The following is a 23,673-nucleotide window of genomic DNA, read 5'->3' on the forward strand; positions in this document are numbered from 1 at the left end:
TAGTATGTTTTTTAAATATAAACCGCACGATATTTGATCTCGAGTGACATGAGAATAGGGACTTCATTCTTTTGTTTAGGAATTTAAAAAAAACTACGGATGTGTGACATGCGTGTAAAAAGTTTTCATTCACCGCCATTTGAAGTACAGTTTGTCTTTTAGTTATTTTAAGTATGTGTTTAGATAAAGTAGTGTATGTAACTGTACATAATTAGGCATTAAAACACTCGTGTGATCCTATTAAGAAACTCACTAACGTTCGTTTCTTAAACCCACACTCGTATTTTAATGCCTCTCATTATGTAGCAGTCACATAAACTACTAATGACGGACAGATAGACACGGATATAAAGACGTAATCTTATAAGAGTTTCATTTTGAAGTACGGAACCCTAAATAAGCAGAGATGGGCATTCACGAAGTTAGTTACATCACAACTACTATTTATTGTTCCGCTCACATTAACGGCGCAGTTAATCAAAAACAAGTGGATCCCAGTTAATTGTGTGTCTGGCGTAATTTACTACTACGGCAACAGGCTAAGGGAAGCAATCACAGAAGGTTCGCTGTTATAATTACGAGTATAACCAAGATTACAGTAGTTTTATACGGCTTACGAAATAAAGTGACGGCCCAATTCGAACTTCAAAATATGCCAAATATTACGTCTAGATACGATATGGATTAGATATCATCTCGGCCATAAGACGTCCACTGCTGAACATAGGCCTCCCCCTTGGACCTCCATTCGTACCGGTTGGAAGCGACCCGCATCCAGCGTCTTCCGGCGGCCTTAACAAGGTCGTCCGTCCATCTTGTGGGTGGACGTTCGACGCTGCGCTTGCTAGTCCGTGGTCTCCGCTCGAGCACTTTTCGACCCCATCGGCCATCTTCTCATGGATTAGATATGTCAGTGTCGTTACGTTTTTGTATGAAGACACGTTACTTTGATTCGTATGAATCGGGCCGTGTGTGATGCTTATGTTTGGTAGCGGATGTATGTGTTCGTGTATCTATGAATGTATTTGTTGTATATGCGTGCCGCTGAAACAGTAGTGTTATTTTTATACCACGTCAGTGGCAATCAAGCACCCGCCTGGTGGTAAGCGGTCACCGTAAACTATAGACGCCTGCAACTCCAACGTTGTGCGTCTTTGTCCTGAAAATTTTGTCATATTTTATCATATTATCAGTTATCTCATCGTTATCCTCCTGGCGTAACGTTGTCGTGAAGATTAGTAGGTAGATTGCACCAAACTTAAACTTGGTAGTTTGTTCAAATAAGGTTTCATGGCGTTGGTAATCTTTTTAAGGTAAATGCAGCATAAAATGCAGCTTTACCTTTAAGATGGAACTCAAAAGCCACGGTAAATAGGACAGCCGACGGACTTGTTCCATGACAACGGCGGCACAATGTCGAAATATTTTCTCAGTGATGGCGGTCACAGAATTGAGGTAACGACTGGGAGAATATTCTGGATATTTCAGGTACCATCTCACAAATTATTCTTGTCACAGATACTATTAATAAGCGCAGTTCTTATGCAAATTAAGTGGCAGTACTATTTGAATGCTTAGTGTACCTATGCGTAAATCTGTCTGGGGTATTGCCCTCATGTAGAGGTACCTTACCTACTGGAAGTCGATTCTAACTCATAAATTAATGTCAATTTAATAGGGTGACGGAGATGGGCCTCGGGTAACAAAAATGTTAACTATAATACTGGAGTCAGTTATGTAACGCTGCCATACATGACCCAAAAAAATTTTATTAAGCTATGAGCTTCATCACATCTGATATTTGAGTAATTCTAAGCATTTCTAGCGTGAAGTGGGGGGGAGGGTGGGGTACAAAGACGGCCGCCATCCGTCATCTTTAAAAAAAATCTACTCTGATCCTGGTGGGTACTAGGGCAAGTTTGGTATCATTTTCGTATAAACCAAAGACGTAGAATTCATTGCTGATATTTGTTTTTTCAATTTCATAGTAATTTTACAAGAAAAACGTAAAAAGGTGAAAAATTTGGTTGGAGATTTTTGCTACGCGGAGCCGAAACTACAAAAGATAGAAAGTTGAAATTTGCACACTAGATTACATTTATAAAGTGTACAAGAGATAAGAAGCGATTTTGAGAAATTCAACCCCTAAGGGGGTTAAAAAGGGGATGAAAGTTTGTATGGGGTTCAAGTTTTATTTTAAGCTAGGAATTTGAAACTTCGTAAAACGATATATTATTAAAATACAAGAAAACTAATTTCAGCGTTTTTGAAAATTCATCCCCTAAGGTGGTGAAAAAGGAGTTGAAAGTTTGTATGGATATCAAAAAAAATTTCGAACGCGGGACTTGAATCTTTGTATTTGGGGATATTATTAAAAGACAGGAAAAGTAATTTCAGCGTTTTGTAAAATTCATCCCCTAACAGGGTTAAAAAGGGGTTGAAAGTTTGAATCCATTACAAATCCGAGTAGACACACATTTCTTATTGGCTCCCAGGCTTGAAATGCTTAGAATTACTCAAGGAACATATGTGATGAAGCTCATAGCTTAATAAAAAATTTTTGGGTCAACTTTATAACTGCTTCCGCTATAACAGATTTTAAAGTTCGAATACCTCTCTTATATTCTATGTTGCTATTGAATACCGTATTAATTTTTAATTCACATGACTGACAGATAAATATTGATGAATTAAGATAACAGGGATATCATAGAACATGGATAATATCCTAGGTGGTATAACTACATAATATTATGTAGTTAAGTACCTATTTAATTTTAAATGTATGTACACACGTTCTATATATACACAGTCAAACGAACAATATACTTATCCGACACCAGCAGACCTACTGAAACTATTTCCTATAGAATCATGCCTGTTTGCACAGGACAAGTTATTAGGACGTTTTGTAGCACATGTAAGTAATTACCAGAAGGGACACTCCGTGTATTAAGGGTCCGTGTATGCTAAACTTTCTGACGTATATCACTCTTGATACATGACAGTGGGTTCTTTGGTACGATATCAAATCGGTATTTTAGAATTAACTCGGCTTTTTGCTTAAGAAGTTATTCAAATCACGGCGTATAATGTTTAGCATTCATATTCATACTCAGTGTAGTACTAACTGCGCTTGTAGGCTCAAAATTTACGATAGTTCATTCTGGTTTGTAGCTTTTATGGAAAGCACAACGTGATCTCCAATCAGCCGTCATAGAAAATGACATGTCAGACGCCTCGGCACGGGCCCGGCCCGGTCTGGGGAGTCATACTTGGTTGGTCTAACTCTAGCCGCATTTTGTTTTAATTAGCGTATGTGTGTGTCCCACTGCTGGGCTAAGGCCTCCCCTCTCCCCTTCCAATCTGTACTGAGCAAGATCTCGCCAATTCCGCTACAATGCATCCAAGTCGCCGTCAAGCCGTCAAAAAGTATGTGTATGAAATATTTCTTTGTAGAGTCTTACCTACGTCTTGTCCTACGTATGTCTGACAACTAACAACATTTTCATCAGCGAATTAGATTTTCGTTTTATTATCAAAAGATTCCTTTCCATTTAAATCTCTTCATGTTTTTTGAAGGGTCCTAAACCCCCGTCTGTAAATCTCGACTCAGTGCTCGGGAGACGTATTAACATGTAAAGTGGTGTTTTTATCTACTTCAATTTTTAGGAGGTTCATCCTTAATGACATGATAAAATATGAATTTGCTCGAAATATGTAGGTGTTTTCGGCGCGATTTAGATTTTTGCAGTCTTTTCATTGGACAAGTAGGTACTATAATGACAAAACAGATGAATGAATTTCAATATCAAAGGTACCTGAGGTACCTAAATATGTTAAATAAATAATATGAATGATGATTATTTGTTATAAAACTGTATGTTTCTACATTTGTTATTCTTTCTTATTTTTAAACAGTGGCGTACACATATAACTTTACTGGTATGGTGATACTGGTGATGGTACGATATTATAGTTCGTTTTTTTTAGCATTAGAAAGAACTTGCAAGAAGGAAAGCGATCTTGATAAGTCTTTTAATTGAAAAACGCTTTTTAACTACTTTTACTAATACAAATGAAGCCTAAAGCCACTTTTACTATTTGATTTGTATTAAGGGGCCCACTGATTACCAGTTCGCCGGACGATATCGGCCTATCAGTTAAATACAAACAGAACAGACACACAGCTCCGAACAACTGACAGGCGGAAATCGTCCGGCGAACTTGTAGTCTGTAGGCCCTTTTAAAGGCTCCTCTTCACGTTGGGTCAACACCAACGCCAACGAAGGACGCATTTATGCGTTAGAGGGAGCAAGTGATATTGCTATCTCATTCTACCGCATGGCTGCGTCCCACGTTGGCGTTGGCGTTGGCCCAACGTGAAGAGGAGCCTTTACAAATCAAGCGTCACTATTTTACTTCAGTACCTACTCATTTTTCTTTTCCTATTTTGGCATCGGCAGTCGGCACTTAATTAAAACGGAGCTGCGAACTAGCCCATATAACCATTCCAGTCGCAGAATCATCAAAGTGGTAACTAAATGTCAGAAGTGTCGTAACAGAGTCCACACAATGTGTCTAGAATTGTTTCGAAACAAAGTGTCGTCGCCGTGTGTACACTTTTCCGTAACAAGGTGTCGACACATTTGTGTGCACTTTGCGTGCGGTTTGCGACTAAATCTGACAGCAAATTTGTGACAGCAAATGTCAATATAAAATACCTCTTGAAAACCAAGGTTTGTCAAACTACTATTAGTGTCTCGTGTGCTCGTAATTCTAGTAAGTCATCATTGGGCGATGCAAATGATAATAATCGACCAAAACCATATAAACACCCAACACCCGTCAACCTTTTACAGAAAAGTTTTTAAAGAAATGCAATAAGTAGTGAGGTAAGCAGTGTCACCCAATGTATGGGACGTGCAAATTTTGGTATCGGATGAATTCACTTGGCACAGATGTAGTATACGTAAAGCTAAGCCAATCCAGCCCGGTAGCCAAACGCCACCCCCTTGTGGGTAAGCAGGGGAGCATCCAAAGTTACACGCTGCATATCGGCTTCTATGTACCTACCACCTCGAGTTTGGTATCATTTCCAGATAAATCGGGCATAAGGAATTCATTTTTGAGACATTTAATGTACAGTTTAATAGAAAAAAACAAAAATATTGACGAACAAATCAAAATCGGTTTGCAATTTTTTATTCAATTATTAATATTATCAGCAGAAACTACAATTGCTAGAAAGTTGAAATTTGCACACCAGGTTACATTTATAATGTGTACAAGAGATAAGAAGCGATTTTAAAAAATTCAACCCCTAAGGGGGTTAAAAAGGGGACGAAAGTTTATATGGAGTTCATGTTTTATTTTAAGCTAGGAATTTCAAACTTCGTTAAAAGATATATTATTAAAATACAAAAAAAACTAATTTCAGCGTTTTTGAAACTTTATCCTCTAAGGTGGTGAAATAGGGGTTGAAAATTTGTATGGAGATCAACATTTTTTTCAAGTGTGGGGCTTGAAACTTTTTATATGCGCATATTATTAGAATACAGGAAAAGTAATTTCAGCGTTTTTAAAAATTCATCCTCTAAGGGGGTTAAAAAGGAGTTCAAAGCTTGAATCCATTACAAATTACTTTGACTGCCCCCCCTGCCTACCTGCCAGGGGGTGGCGGATGTCTACCGGGCTCAATTAGCTTAGCTTTACGTATATTACATCTGTGCTAAGGGAATTCATCCGATACCAAAATTTGCACCTTATGGTACTACTTCCCGGGCTAAAGCTACTTAGGTCAGCCAACGAATGCTCCAAAAAGTTGTAGAGGGAAATGCTCGGAACACAATTTTTGACTCCGTAACTTGGTTTGGACAAGTTAGGAGGTGAACATATCAAAAGTCCCCGGCCGTAGCCCTTGAGCGGGGGGAAGAGAGGGGGCTTTGAAGGTCCCATTTTCCGGTTTTTTGATTATATCTCGGAAACTATGCATCTTAGCGACATGGCCACTTATACAAAATGAAAGTTAATTTCATTTGTTACAAGTTTATCAGTCAATTTTTTCGATATGTTGAATAGTTTTTGAGTATCCGCTCTTGAAAGTTTATTCAGGGCTCTCAATTTTTCAATTTTATCTTGATATATCTACATCAGTGAAGGTGCTAGGCCGTGTATGGTATCGTTTTCGTATAAATCTGGGTTGCTGAATCCATTTAAGGTATCACATTGACACCATTCCACAAAATTAAAAAAAAACTTTTTAGGGTTCCGTACCTCAAAAGCAAAAAACGGAATCCTTATAGGATCACTCGTGCGTCTGTATGTCTGTCCGTCTGAATACACAAAATAGTTCTTTACCTATAGATGACAGGAAAACCTATTAGAAATGTGCAGTCAAGCGCGAGTCGGACTTAATGTACGGAACCCTTAATACGCGAGTCCGACTCGCACTTGGCCGGTTTTTTTAAACTCCTCTTGACGCTTAACCGCTGAACCGATTTCGTTGAAATTTGGTATAGAAATAGTTTGCGTCCCGGAACAGGAGCAGGACATAGGATAGACCTTATAAGCAAAATCATCTTTTGAAGGTGTGAAAAGTGGCGTGGAAATTTGTACGGGAAAACAATAACCGCTGAACCGATTTATATGAAATTTGGGATGGTCTACATCTTTGATTTAGTTAAAAATGATAAAAAACATGACTTCAAACCTAAACTTAAACAGTATTTACTTCTAGTGCAGTATTTATAACTTATTATGTCCTGTCTCGGGACTCAAAATATATGTGTACTAAATTTAAATTAAAACTGTTCAGCAGTTTAAGCGTGAAGATGAGTTTAAAAGAAAGTATTTTAATAAGTTTATATGTTTTTACTTTGGAATGGTGTCAATGTGATACCTTAACTAAATTTGGTACTGCGAATTTATACGTAAAAGATACCAAACATGGCCTCGTAGCTTTACTGTTGTAGAAGTCAAAATAAAATTGAGAGCCCTAAATTCTTATTAAGTACTTGGCCAAACTTGTGTAGAAGGAAAAGGAAAAATAAAAGTCTTCGGCAGGAATATAAGACACAAATATATATATTTTTTTTTTTTTTGCGTTACTATTTCAATCATCAAATATAAACATACCTTGATTATATTATTCTAGTGAGATCCTCATAGATAAACAAAAACATTTACTTAAAAAAATACAAGGTCGAAATGTCACGGAACTTGTGAGAGTAATATGTGAAAAATAAAAACTTTTTTGACTAAAAAATCTGGACACAATTTAAGAAGCATCCAATTGCGTCGAGGAATCATCTGTATTTTTGCTTGTTTCATTACCTCCTCGCTTCTTTTTTTGTCCTTTGTATTCTGTAGCAATTTGTTAGATCTGAAAATAAAGATAACTTGCGTCGTCACGGATGTCGATTTATAGGTTTTAGGGAGTGCAGAATTCGAAAACGATGATCATTTTATAATCCAAGATGGCGGCTACGTATTTTGTCATAAAAGTCGTCATGGATATCGTTTTATAGGTTTTAGGGAGTGCAGAATTCGAAAATGATGACCATTTTAGATTCCAAGATGTCTGCCGTGCACTTTGTCATATAAGCCGTCATAGATGTTGATTTATAGGTGTTAGGAAGAGCAGATTTCGAAAATGATGACCATGACCAATAAAACGACATCCATGTCGACTTTTAACATAGTGCATGGCCGCCATCTTGGATTCCAAAGTGGTCATCATTTTCTAAATCGGGGCCCCCTAAAACCTATAAAACGACAGCCATGACGACTTTTATGACATACTGCATGGCCGCCATTTTGGATTCCAAAATGGTCATCATTTTCGAAATCAGGAAAACGACACCCATGACGACTTTTATGACATAGTGCATGGCCGCCATTTTGGATTTCAAAATGGTCATTATTTTCGAAATCGGGGCCCCCTAAAACCTATAAAACGACAGCCATGACGACTTTTATGACATACTGCATGGCCGCCATTTTGGATTCCAAAATGGTCATCGTTTTCGAAATCAGGAAAACGACACCCATGACGACTTTTATGACATAGTGCATGGCCGCCATCTTAGAATCCAAAATGGTCATCGTTTTCTAAATCTGCGCCCCCTAAAACCTATAAAACGACACCCATGACGACTTTTATGACATAGTGCATGGCCACCATTTTGGAATCCAAAATGGTCATCATTTTCTAAATCTGCGCCCCCCAAAACCTATAAAACGACACCCATGACGACTTTTATGACATAGTGCATGGCCGCCATTTTGGATTTCAGAATGGTCATCATTTTCTAAATCGGGGCCCCCTAAAACCTATAAAACGACATCCATGACGACTTTTATGACATAGTGCATGGCCGCCATCTTGGAATCCAAAATGGTCATCGTTTTCGAAATCTGCGCCCCCTAAAACCTATAAAACGACACCCATGACGACTTTTATGACATAGTGCATGGCCACCATTTTGGAATCCACTATGGTCATCATTTTCTAAATCTGCGCCCCCCAAAACCTATAAAACGACACCCATGACGACTTTTATGACATAGTGCATGGCCGCCATTTTGGATTTCAGAATGGTCATCATTTTCTAAATCGGGGCCCCCTAAAACCTATAAAACGACATCCATGACGACTTTTATCACATAGTGCATGGCCGCCATCTTGGAATCCAAATCGGTCATCATTTTTGAAATCTGCGCCTCCTAAAACGTATAAAACGACACTCATGACGACTTTTATGGCATAGTGCATGGCCGCCATTTTGGATTCCAAAATGGTCATCATTTTCAAAATTGGGGCCCCCTAAAACATATAAAACGACATCCATGACGACTTTTATGACACAGTGCATGGCCGCCATTTTGGGTTCCAAAATGGTCATCATTTTCGAAATCGGCACTCCCTAAAACGAATAAATCGACACCCATCTCGACTTTTATGACAAAGTGTTTGGCTACCATCTGCATGCAAGACATTTCTATTATTTTTACGTACAAAAACGGGGGGCCATGTCATCTTCCAACCGAGATTTAATCGATAATTTATTCGATTAATATTCAGATTAATTCAATTTCAATCTATGTTAGGTCGACTAAACTACCTAATCGCGATTAAAATTTGAGGATTTAAACAGTTAATCTATTAATGCCCATCTCTGACCACGGCATTTTTACACTTTGAGAATATCTGAAAACAAATGAACATAAGGAGCCATTTTGGAAATCCATTAACTTTGTTATTACTTTTGACAGCTCGTGTCATGTGTCTACACAGAGTCGACACAAAGTCGAAACATTTGCGACTACTTTGTGACTGCAATATTTCTCAGCCTTAAACCATATTTATACATCATAATTAACAAGTTTCGTAGTATGTAAAGCGTTATTTCTGTTATTTAAGTATAGTATACGCATCGAAGTACTAAAAATGCATCAAATAATATAGTTATGAACACAGGCACTGAGAAATAAACAATTTCATTTCCGGCTAAACTAAAACAATGTGGTGGCGCGTTGATTATATTACACTTAGTTTATCAAATCACTCGAGCAGTTTAATTCCCCATAATAATTTAAGTCCTATTGTAATATAAATGCAAACAATATATAATTACGTCTTGTAATCTGTTTTAGAGATGGCGTATTAATGTCACTTATTTTTATTTAACTATTTTTCCATCTGACAGTTTCCATTTGACAGGAACAAAATGAACGAATGAACGAATGATTTTGGCATAAAGTAGTCGCAAACTCGTAACAATGTGTGCACACGGCGACCACACTTTATGTTACTTTGTGTCATGTGTCGACCCTTCCCCATTTCTGGTAACTGTGTCGACACGGCGACGACTCTGCGACTGGAATTGTGACCGAAACAGACGGTGTCGACACAAGATGTGTCTACACCGCGACGTAACGGCGACTGGAAATGGTTGTATGGGAGGTTGATCCGAATTCTTATCTCAGCAGAGTTCGCTTGGGTTTAAACTTCAAATGATTTAATAATATTGGCTAACAGATTAACTTCGCAAGCATTTTGAGTTTATACACTTACTTATTATAATCAAGAAGACGGTACCTAGGTACCTATAGTCGTTTTTATACAGATACTTGGCAGCTCAATGTGAAGAACTCAAAAAAAAGAGTTAGATTTAGTAATAGTGTATACTTCGTTTTTTTAGCATTAGAAATTTGGTAAACAATCTAGATGTGTATTTTAATTGAAAAACACATTTTAAAAATAAGTTACGACAAATACGTAAAAATTATGAATCTAATACGATCATTTATATTCTCCTGCTTTCATAAGTAATAGTTATTGATTTTTAAAAAGCGTTTGTCAATTAAAAGACATGCCAAGATCGCTTACCTTCTTTGAAGTTCTTTATAATGCTAAAAAAACGAACTATAGTCATAATACTTAATGCCGAACGCAGTGTGAACATTTTCTCGACTGACACGCGGAAAATTTAAAATTGAGTGTTTCGCAGGTTTTTTTTTACAAATAGCATCCATTATGTTTCACTCCGCATGGCACACGTAACAAATATTAAAACGCATTGAAGTTTTTTAGCACTATTCAATAAGAAAACAATTCGGATCAAATCTTTGATGCGAATTATTTTGACAAGATAGGCTATTTTTAGGTCAGGAAATGAATGCTCAAAAAACGTTGTAGAGGGAAATGCTAGGAACACAATTTTTGACTCCGTAACTTTGTTTAGACTAGTTAGGAGGTAAACATATCAAAATTCCCCGGCTGTAGCCCCGGTGCTGCGGGGTAGAGGGGGGTAAGAAGGTCGAATTTTTCGGTTTTTCATTGATATCTTGGAAACTTTGCATCTTAGCGACATGACTACTAAGACAAACCGAAAGCTCATAAAATTAGTTACAAGTTTTATCTAGTCAAGTTTTTCGATATCTTGAATAGTTTTTGAGATACCCGCTCTTGAAAGTTTATTTAGGGATTTTAATTTTATCTTGATATCTACATCAGTGATGCTGTTAGGCCATGTTTGGTATCATTTTCGTATAAATCTGGGGTGCTGAATTCATTTATGGTATCACATTGGCACTATTCCGAAGCAAAACCAAACTTAAAAAAAAAAATATTTTTAAAAATCCCTCTTCACGCTTAAACCGCTGAACCAATTTCGTTGAAATTTGGTATAGAAATAGTTTCAGTCTCGACACAGGACATAGGATGGTTTTTATAACCAAAAGCATGTTTTGAGGATGTGAAAAGTGGGGTGGAAGTTTGTATGAGGAGTCAATAACCGCTGAACCGGTTTAGGTGAAATTTAGGATGGTATACATCTGTGATTTAGATGAAAATGATACCTAACATGACTTCAAACTTTACCTTAAGCAGTATTTACCTCAGGAATTCAGTTTCGTCGACGAAGTTGAATTCCCCCCATACTCCATTTCACAACTTTAAAGGATGATTATTGAGATAAAAAGTATCTTATGTCCTGTCTTGGGACTCGAAATATCTGTATACCAAATTACAATTAAATCGGTTGAGCGGTTTAAGCGTGAAGAGGAATTAAAAAAAAAGGTATTTGTTTAAAGTTTATATGTTTTTTCTAAGGAATGGTGTCAATGTGATACCAAAAATGAATTCAACACCCCCGATTTATACGAAAATGATACCAAACACGGCCTAGCAGCTTCACTAATGTAAATATCAAGATTAAAATTGAAAGCCCTAAATAAACTTTCAAGAGCGGATATCTCAAAAACTATTCAAGATATCGAAAAACTTGACTGAATAAAACTTGTAACAAATTTTATCAGCTTTTGGTTTGTCTCAGTAGTCATGTCGCTAAGACGCAAAGTTTCCAAGATATTAGTGAAAAACCGAAAAATGAGACCTTCTTTTCCCCCTCTCCCCCCCAGCACCGGGGCTACGGCCGGGGACTTTTGATATATTCACCTCCTAACTAGTCCAAACAAAGTTACGGAGTCAAAAATTGTGTTCCTAGCATTTCCCTCTATAACTTCTTATTTCTTGGCCTATTTATGAAGCGAGTCATATATTCTTTTTAAATGTACACTAAAATATTAAGAACCAAAAAGAAATCTGTATAAATTTATTCACTAGATCCGTAATCCAAGTCAAGCCAACCGACGTCTTTGAGTTTCGCGGTACCCTAATAAATCTAAACCAAGCAAAGTGCTTATAATAAAATTAGCTCGCGTGACTTATTCTTTTCAAATAGCTCCAGTGTTGGAGTAACCTGATAAAATGGCCCAGAAATAATATTTTTTTCAAAAACGAGGCCAATTTCTGTCACAATCAAGGTGATGTGGCACAATTTGAACCTCTATTCGTTTTCTTTCTCGAGTCCGTGCTACTTAGAACAGCAGGTTCCAGCAAGACGGATAATTGTTTGATTAACTTGGATCGACATTTACTTTTCTACAATTACCTCGAAGATATTTTGTAGGTACTTATATAAAAGTCTGGGACCTGAGAAACCAGCAGGCTCATTTCCTGATAGGGAAAGAATAATATGAAATGAAAGACGCTGAAGGGAGAGACCAGGCAAAGAAACATCTCATAGGTATGTACCTAAATATGTAAGGCCTATTTGCTCCGAAACCAGTAAACCTGTGGGCCAAAGACGGAAATTTAACGTAAAATGTGAAACAAAAAAAAAGTTATGTTAACTATATCGTGTTCTATATCAAATGAAAGGCTGATCGTGAGAATATCACGATCGATGATCGTGTTCTATATCAACAAACTGCCCTGCAGTTTGGCAGAAGAAAAACGTTTGTAAAATAGGGTTTATTTCATCTGAATAAATGTATTTTTTTGTATTTATCTATATCTTTTCTATATATTTTTAACACTCACGCCGCGCTTGACGCGTTCTTCAATGTGAGTTAACTTTCAGATAAAAAGTTTAAGAACATAGGCAAAGAATTATCAGTTTTAAATTGAAGATACGAAATAAAACCTAAATTGAACATTGTATCGGTTACCAGGAAACAGTCAACACGCCGTAATTCAATATTTACCGAAATGGTCCAATATTTACCAAATACCTGCAAGACGAAGTGCTGGCCTCTTGACAATAAATAACAAGGAAAAATGGTAAACATTGGAGCAATATGCAATCACTTTTCAACTCGTACGATATTATGTTTATTTTTAATTTTATTACCTACTATGTAATATTTTATGCTGCTGCCTATTAACTTTAAAATTGACATTCGGATGGCAACTGCAGCTGCATAACTATTAAATATAAAAATAGAATATGTACGTACATATCTTTCACTGAAAAATACTTAAATACTGTAAATAAATACCTAGTTGGAAATGTTCAGTACACAATTATTTAATCTTTATCGGTTTTATAATTGGGTGCCGGGCCTTGCCAAAAATATAGGTATCTATTAAAGATAATCCTCGCGTGCGTGGTTTCAATAACTTTTGTTCTTTTATCTTACCAATTACAGAATTAAGACCTATATAGAAACAATCCACTTTACAGAATTAAATTAAAGAAAGTTGATACTCGTATTTATACTCGTAATTACGAGTAAGTAGTGTCAGTCATTTCATTTGTCAACATTGTGATAAATATGATTACTTAAAGCAGAGGCAATTACACTAAAGGTCTAAATCAATTAGAGCCTACAAGAACTCTACTTAAATTAAAGGGTTCCTCCGCAATAACTGGAACACTTACCAGTCCGGTATCTCGGTCACTAATGGTATTCTCAAGTCCCCAGCTTGTTTCGTGTACTTAATACGAGTAAGTGATAAGTGACAGAAGGATGGCGATCAAAATTATTTAAGTCCAGCTGCGAATCAAGTTGGTAATTAAAAGTTACAGCCGTATTCGAACAATGAGATACGTCAAATACTAGATATTGAAACAATATGGATTGGATATGTCAGTGTCAAACAAGTGTCAAAAGTAACATTTTTGTTTGAAGAAACGTCAATTTTGACACTTGTTTGATACTGACATATCTAATCCATATCGTTTCCAGACCTATTAATTGAATTATCTTGAAATTAGAATCGGGCCGTAAGTTGCGGGAAAGGTTTGGATAATTTTATTTAAGGCACAGGACTGCAGATGGCAAATTAAAAATGGCATTTCAAATAAATACCCTACGGGCTTCCAGTCCTTTGTTTCGTTTGAAAGTCATACACAGCGACCGTAGGTCCAATTAAGCAGATTAAATAGACACGGAATTTCGAGAATTAAGAAGTGTCATAACCAATGGATCATACTAGCAGTTGTATTAAAAGCGTTTTTTTTTTCACTGTCTGTCACAGTGATCAATAGATTTATACTAATATGCATTAACTATTTGTTTACTGTATGTTATTTCTGTCTTTTTTCTTCTTGTCTGTTACCTTCTGAGATTCTTCTCACTTGAAGGTCTCATCGGAAGATCAGCGCTGGAAGCCACCAGCAACATGCTGAGATGAAGCCATTTCGTGGCACTTTAATCTTATTTTGTGTTTTATTTTATAAATGTATAATGTATGGTACCGATTGTTAGTGCTTATTACGAATAAATCAATTCTATTCTCTTCTATTCATTAAGTACAAGAAGGTACCTACATATTAATATGAGAAACGAAAACGGTCACATCACAACGAATTTTAATGAGTTTTGATTTTATTTTATAATATTTAATTAAAGCAAGGAACTTGTTTGATCTTGCGTTTCCGTAAATTTGATTTCCTTTTTAGCTATGAAATAATTTAATGCGTCCATAGGCACTTCTCTTACAGGGTCTGCATTGTTATTAGCACCTTTATGCATATTTACATTTTATCAGAACAATACAACGCAATTTATTTTAAGCAAAATATAACCCTCTTTACCTACTCGTTATCTTGCCTGACATCTTACTCAGTAGTTATTACAAAAGCGACCCTGTGTCAGCCTGACATGAGGGTGAATTTCAAATGAAAATCATCACACGTGCTCGTTGAAACAACGAACGATTGCGGAAATTGTAATTTTGTTGTTGATTTACTACCCAATTAACTGTAGGTACCTACTTTACAATTTTCATGCAAAGTACGTTGTAATTAGATGGGTGTTTATTTATATTATAACAGCGCGAAGTTGCTTAGAACAAAATATTAGAAATTAATGTTATTGTTGAAACACTGTCACAAATTCTAAATCAAATTCGCTATAGATGCTTAGATTGTTTTTTTTGCGACATTTGGAATATGATATCAAAATACGTTATTTTTGAGAATACGTTATTTAATGAACCAGTCAGTAGCAGAGCAACAAATATGTATATCTACCTTCTTTTAGGCATATATTAAGCAGCGACTATATTTACAGATACACACAGAATAATTTAGATATTATAGGGTCTAAAATTGTGCTTTTATTCAGATATCCTTTTCTATCAAAACGAGATCTAAATGACCTCAACTTCTTTGAAATTTAATATTTCTTACACAAACCCTGCCCAATGCTAATTTCACAAAGTAATTTCACTAATTAAATTTATATTACTGAATAGCTATTCACTTGCGTGAAATTAAATAATTACATAATCTTTAGATGTTTAGTTTGTGCTTGAATTATTAGAAAACACAAAATGTAGATAAAACAAAAGATGTAAAAGAGTCTTAGACGAAATAATAAAAATCAATCATTTGTTTAACAAGATTTTTATTGTCTATTTAGGTATATAAGTATGTAAGTACTTATCGTGTATGTTTTGTTATACGAAAACTCAAATGAGTTCTAATAATTTACTTAAACAGTTATACTATACTTTTACTACGATAAAGTGATGGAATTAATAAAGTTGAAATATAATGCTGATAAGCATTCCGGTTGTGTCTTTTTCGGGAAATTACTATCGTCCGTGTCAAGTTTCGTGGCGCGGGTCCAATACATGGAGACTGGGCATTTGTCCTTCATATTCAATGCGAGTTTAAGCCCGGCGTCAGTCGCAAAGCGTCCACAGAACAATTCCTACCATTACTATGGAACGTTCCATACTAAAATAGAAGTTATAAGGATGACACAAGTTAGATTGGATCGTGACCGGGCCGGAGCTTCCGGCGGCGCATCGTTTTCTATGGAAAGCATCACGTGATCGCATGTCATGTCATAGAAAAGCAAGCGCCGGAAGCTCCGGCCCGGAAACGGGCTGGTCTAACGTGAGTCATCATGTAATCGGTTTAAGGATATCTCACACTAGATCGGCCCATGTCTGGACTGAGGCGTCCGACATGTCATTTTCTATGTCGGCAGGCGTGGCTCACTCCGCGATTTCGTTGCTTTGCTACAGGTAGCTAAAAGTGCATCCGTTCGACCTCAATTTTGGGGGTTGCCATAAGCCGCGCGTGGCGCTGTCGCCACCTAGCGGCCATATCTGTGCTGATCGTAACAGACGCGTTTTGTTCGAGAGTAAGTCTTCTGTACCTAGTACTATTATTTATTCTGTGATGTCGGCTGATTGGTGATAACGTGGTGCTCCCGGCCCTAGCCCGGTCTAGCGTGAGTCATACTTTAAACGGTTTCCTAAAATCAAGTAGACAATTCAACTCAATGCTTCAAAACGGACATGTATAAATACTTTATTCATTAAAACTACATGTAACTCAATCATGCTTTCACGTTCTTCGATATTTCCAATATCCAAGTTACATTACCGATACTAAAACTTGAACCGGGGTTTATCTCTGAGCAACTCTGAGACTGCAAACGGTTGGCAATCAAGACTTCCTGCAGTTCCCAATCAATAGTTAGGTACCAAGCTGTATCTGTCGTAATATTAAGTTAGAGAAGTCGTGAAATAATTTTGCATCGTTTTTCTTTGCATATAAAAAGCAAATGCCTCTAATAAATATTTCCTGTGAATTAGATTGTCGAGGAATGTAAAGTAAAATGAAAGTATAACAATATAAAAATAATTGTTTTCATTGCTCTTGAGAAAAGTTGTTTAGATTGCATTTTTTAATTAACATAATATTCAGTTTACTGATTTCTTTTTATATAAGTATGTAGGTATGTATTAGCATTCGTTCGAGTTTGTATCAAAAAGTATAAAAAAATAGATTAATGAATGAATGAATTAAGTATTGTATAGAAATTGTGTCCTTCCTGTCAACTGTCCAATTAGTGCTATTTATTCAGATTTTGGGGACTTTCTCGCAAAAGTTACCTAAGTGAACTAATAATGTTGAAACGGTTTCCAGGTTCGTGGGTTTCCTTAAACAAAATAATGAAAGGCGAGTTTCATAATTTGTGAAGTTAAGCGTAAGTTTATAAAGGCGTGGTCAATATTACAATTTTAAATTTATTATATCTATCCTGATATTTTTTTAAAAGCTTTATAAGGTTACAGTAGAAATTTTGTATAGTTTGTCCAGGAAATTCTTGACACTTGATTAATATCATCATCATCATCTCAGCCATAAGACGCCCACTGCTGAACATAGCCTCCCCCTTGGACCTCCATTCGTACTGGTTGGAAGCGACCCGCATCCAGCGTCTTCCGGCGGCCTTAACAAGGTCGTCCGTCCGTCCATCTTGTGGGTGGACGTCCTGTAGGGCTACCGCCAATACCGAAAATCGTCAATTGCGGGGATTTTTTGTCTGTCACTCTAATTACGCCTTCATTGGAGTAAAAGAGGAAGATCCCCGCAATTTGCGAATTTCGGTTTTCGCGGTAGCCGCTCTGCGCTGCGCTTGCTAGTCTGTGGTCTCCACTCGAGCACTTTTCATACTTTGATTCATATGAAGCTTTTTAAATATACATAGTAATAGATGTCCATCCCACGCAAACAAGAGATTTCCAAGGAAAATAATTGTTAGGATTGACTTTAAAAGAATAAGTGAAAAAGAATTTTAATAAGTTAAATTGGATTTACTTAAATGCGTATGGAGGTTAAGGCATGGGCTATGTTATCTTAAAAACTTCATAAGATTCTCTTAGTAGGCTTGTGGCTTGCGGACGTACTATAAAATGATGTCAACAAAATTAGAACTATGAATTATGATATTTTTATTTATTGAACATGCCTACGCGTACGCTAGGTATTCGGGTGCCCCTTAATACGCCTAACATTAATTGGCATAATATGAATTCGTATAACAGTTTTGGCATAATTTATTAATAATTATGCAAAATAACTTTATGCTTATTATATTTATCCCAAGTCATCGTTATGACAATGTATGTTATGCGCATTAACATTATGCGTACTCAGTTATGCGGAATAACGTTATGCGATTTAGAAATTATGCGTAACATACGTTATGCCAAATTGAATTAGGAGAACTACGTTATGCGAATTAATATAGACCCTAGGTATTCACTATGCAACTCGTCAAAACGATTCAGCGAAACATTCGTGAAAGAGTGAATCACTGTTCACACTATTGTGAATATTTAAGGTAACAAAAAGCTCTTGCCTATTTTCAGTATGCCAGCAACACACATGGCCGTATTTGCCCAGATATTCATGTTACTACTCGTTTTATAATATGCATAGGTTCAAAAATAATATAGCCATAGTTAATGATATGCGTGAAAAGAATTTAGTTGTCTATGAAAATTTTAAATACTTACCTGTGATATATCTGTGGGTGGGAGACCTATTTCAGACAGGCTCCATTGACTGGGCGTAAGACAATACTTCGGTATTCGGACGAATATGTAGGTACGACAACGCAACTTCAAATATCCATTTAATATATCGATAAAAAGATAAACAGATTTTTTTCTTTACTTCGAATTACAAACGTTGGCACAAAAAATGTATTTCGAAACAAAGAATAAAGTGTCTAATTTAGAAAAGTCAGCTCAGGATAAAACCTTTAAGAAATGGGCACGTGAGCAAAACCGGCAGAAAAGGTATCGTGCGACGAAGAAAATAACGATGAACCTTTTCCGGTATCGCTAAAAAATATAGGCTTAGGGCTGGTACATTTATTTTAACGGTACCTACTATACTTAAGACGATGTACATTTTGTCGATAATGTCTTGACATTACTGGCTATGTTACGGCTATATGGTGATATTGCTTGTATTATATGGTGATATTTGGTAAAAAGCTGCGTAGTTACCTCGTAAATCGCGTATAGCAATTGATAAGCAAATGATAGTAGTGATAGATGTTAACTTTTTTTAACTTTTTTTCTAATATAAGAGAGTAGAGACTGCACGATCCCACAGTCAAACCGTGTAAACTGTTTTGTGGGACACTGTAATTGTATAAGATGTATATTTTTATGTTAATAAATAAATAAATAATAAATAAAATGATGACTATAGGTATTGTAACTTTGCAGCTTTCTTTTTGCAGGTTTGTTTAGTACAGTAAAATGTTACTACATTATTATAGTTTAAGTCTGTTTTTCGTAAGAGGGCGTTCTTATTCTGGACGTTTCTTTATTTTAAATATTAAACTATTTTTGCAACAAAATATACGTTTTCTGTACTATTCAATATACACCTACATAAATATTTAAAATTTAGACTCGCTTTCGTAAAGACTATTGCCTACATCTATTCTTGGGATTAGTTGTCAAGCGAATCCTAGGATCCGATGAGCCGTGGCAAAATGCCGGTATATCGCAAGGAAGAAGAGAGATTTAAAAACTTGACCTAATGGCCCTTTTACGCAAAACTCGTCGCCAAAAGCTTTTGGAGTAATTTTTGCAGTGGAATAAAAACAAAACTTCTCCAATTATGAGAATTTTTTACTATTTTATAACAAAAAAACACGTTAAATGAATAATGCATGTACAGAACCTATGGTACATAAAATAAACATACAGAGAAGAGACCCAAACAATATCCTCTTTCATTTTGTCAGTCTAGTAAAAAGGTTTTATTGTTTAAAACATTAAATTCACATCGAGCCCGGTTGTACCGTTCTGCGCCATAATTTTCAGACAAAGAATTTTTATTGCATTTATACCTACCTACTCTCGTTTACTAAACAAAATTTTAAAGTCACACTTGGTTGTTTGAAATAAAAACGTTGTCTTTGTGTTACCTACAGATTTGTTTGTGCCAAATGTGGGTTTAAAATAGAGATACAACGGATAATTGTTTGGCCGGATACCGGATATTCGGCCTGACCATCAGCATAATATCCGGTATCCGGCCGCCGAATATTCGGCCAGCGGAACTATATTCAGGTGCGCATTTTCAGGTGCGCATTCTGATGGTTTGACCAGTTTCCTAGTAAACGTTCGCGCGGACTCATTTCTAGATTTTCTAGGTTCGAAATGAGTGCGCGTGTAAGTCACTGGAATGATAAAATTGTTTTAAAATAATAAGTAAACAAGTAGTAAGGTGTATTCGGGTAATACCGAATGTCGGATAATTCCGAAATTCAGATGAAAATCACCCTTAATTCCATCATAATAAAATAAAAAGTCTCTTTTCGGAATTATCCGACAGTTTTCGACATTCGGAATTACCCGAGTAAACCTTATTATGACCGTGTCTGATTCTTAAATCCAATTTGTTTACTCCGAAATCAAGCAATGTTACTATCCGGTATCCGGCCGGATAGTAGGTCACTATCCGGTATCCGGCCGGATAGTAAAATAATGACCGGATAGGCCGGATACCGGATAGTAACCGGATATCCGGTGCATCTCTAGTTTAAAATGTTGTTCTTGACTTAAGCCCACTTGCATCATTCCACTGATCCGGGCTTAACCGGTTAAACCTGGAGTTACCATGGTTACCAGTACAATTTGACACTAGGTTAACGGTTTAACCGCTTAACCCCCGGTTAGTAGAATGGTGCAATAGGCCTTATAATGATATATGTTATTAAACTAGTTCCAAATACGAAACCGAACCATAAACTAAAACTGTTACCTATAGACTATTACCATAACGTAACAGTTTTATCACTGAAGAAAGTAAGGAAACTTAGAAAATATCTTGCTAATGCAGCAAAGATATTGCTGAGCTTCTTTACATAACTCCAATTTCCCGGGCACCTTATCCAAATTAACCAGTTAACCGCTGGTGGTTCGCGATAATTCAGTAGCCAATAGAACCAACCGCGTCCGTACCGCTCCTGTCCCGCGAGGCAGATAAAGGATAATATATATAGCGGTATTCGCACATCGCGTACGCATTGCGGTATTATGCAGAGAAACGCGCTTCTTTTCAGGGTACCGTGGAGATCCGATGCAAAAATATAACATGTATTTATGTAACAACCAAAAAAAACCTATAATACCTTTTAAAATTGTGAAATATACGTGTTAGTTTTTTGTGCAAAATATTCTACTAAATTAAAAGGTAAAACGATTGTTGTATAAATGAATTCCCCATCCCTAATTTAGACGAAAATAATACTCCTCGTGACCTGAATGCAGTGTGTAGAAACAGAGCTCAAACAACCGCCCGAGTCGCCTTTCCTCTCTTTTTGGGGGTCAGCCAAGAGTCAATCTCATAGCTAGGGCATTAATTCAGCTCAGTATGATCCAAGGAATTATCATGCAAGCGGAATTGTTTGGGAAAAAAGCGTATCTATATATATAGCTATACACTCACTGCATTTGCCCTACTATTAAAGGGCTATTTCGTACATGTAGGATTGTTATATGACAAATGCGGTTTTTAGAACAGTAATTAAAAGCGATGGACACTACGCTAATGCCAGGAGGTGACGTCTCGTCGACGACGCATTATCACGAGTGCGTTTTATAAGAGAAAATAAAATCAAATTATTTTTGCTGACACTGATTTCAGATTAAAAACATTCAGGTTAGTCCTAAATTTACTGGTACTTGTTTAAATGTCACACTTTATAGGTAAAATATTTATACGGAACCCATACTACCCACGAATTCTTTAGAAACTTAGCAGTTAAAAACTTCAGCGGTCGTTTGCAGAAATACCACGCTCATTCTAACCAAAGACTTTAGGTAGATATACATTCCGTGGAACTTTAAATTGCGTTTGCCATGGAAGCGACTCTAAAAATCCACCGTTTGTTCTGCAAACAGGGAGATGAAAACCCAATATTTACGCTTACTGAATAAATCAGTCAATGTGGGACAGTAATGTTTTTTAACATTATATAATGCAATAGGTCCCTAATTAAAAATGAAAAAAAGAAAAGTAAAATCAAATTATGGAACTAAGTATCTTCAGTAGAAGCATAAATGTCATATTTCTCATTATTATCCTTTGTTAGTTAAGGTCATGATTAAACATCGGTATCAACGTTGAAATTTCGTGGCAATGTACGGTTGGCAGAAAAATAAATACAAACAAATCACTTAGTATTTTTAACCTTTATTTTGTATATGTAAATAAAAAAGCCCTTCTTTTCATACAATTCAGGTAAGCATTTTACTCGTATTTTTGTTTCACTCGGCACAGTAATATCGTTTCCATATTTATGATTTAAAAGGTTTTCTACAAAATTTCTAAATTTAGGATTGTCTAATTTTGACCACGGTATATTCGAACAAATCATAAACTCTGTTAAATCTTTATTAAATTTTTCTTGTGCATTATTTTTATGAATTTTGTTGTGTAAATCTGTTTTTAAATGGCGGTCGATACTAGATTTAGAGGGAAATAATTTCGAATTACACAATTTGCAATATACGATATCGTCTTTAATTTCGAAATCAGCATTATCTCGTATTATATCCTGTAAATGGCAGCGTGAATCAGATAATTTATCTTGATGAGATTTTGATTTCAAATGTTTCTCTATATTGTACCTTTTCTTTTTTATATTCATTTCGCAAATAGTACAGCAAGCACCTTCGTTAGTGAATATAAAATCAGTATACTGCGTCAAATCCATTTTCTCAAGTCTGATAGGGAGTTGGGTAAAGATTTATCAATGCTAAATTGTAGTTGTAAGTGTTTTTAAGAACTATTATCGTTGAAGATTTTACCACATATTATTTTGCATGACAATTAAATTGACATTTGTTGCCTATTTGGCATTTAGAATTTTTTTTCAAATGGATAATGAAATGAGTATTGAGGTTCTATGACGTATTAAGAATATAAACCTCTTTAAATATATGTACAGTTTACCAAAGTACGATTAAGAATAAAAATAAATTAAATGTTATTTGTTACTAATAAATAAAACAATGATACCTATGTATTTCTTTTTTTGCGACCCTTACCAAGTGCCACGAAATTTGAACGTTGATACCGATGTTTAGTCATGATGTATTCATAGAAATATTTTGTATAATTATAAAAAAAAACATTTTATAAATAACGAGTTCTCGACAGTAGTCATGATCGCTATATCTAACGAGTTATGTTGTACCAATCATTGATTTGAAGGTTATTTACCCATAACAATGTCTAAAAACATTCTAGAAAGATGTTATATTAATAAGAAAGGCTTTCTGCGGGCAATATAGAAAATAAATTGCTAGAACAGTTTGAAGGAAAACAAAGAGAAAAAACTCCTAGATATCTGTTTTCTTGTGGGGTTTATTATTTTTATCTTGTTTAGATAAAAACCTTACTTTCGTTGATAATGGAATTGTAAGTATTTGCTGTCTAAAAAGAAATTAATAAAAATACCTCAGTATCGAATATTTTTATTGGATGGTTTCCCTTAGTAAAAGTGTAACATCATATAATAATATGTATTTTCAGACAAAAT

Source organism: Cydia fagiglandana, chromosome 2 (genome assembly GCF_963556715.1).
Source record: "Cydia fagiglandana chromosome 2, ilCydFagi1.1, whole genome shotgun sequence".
Classification (NCBI taxonomy): domain Eukaryota; kingdom Metazoa; phylum Arthropoda; class Insecta; order Lepidoptera; family Tortricidae; genus Cydia; species Cydia fagiglandana.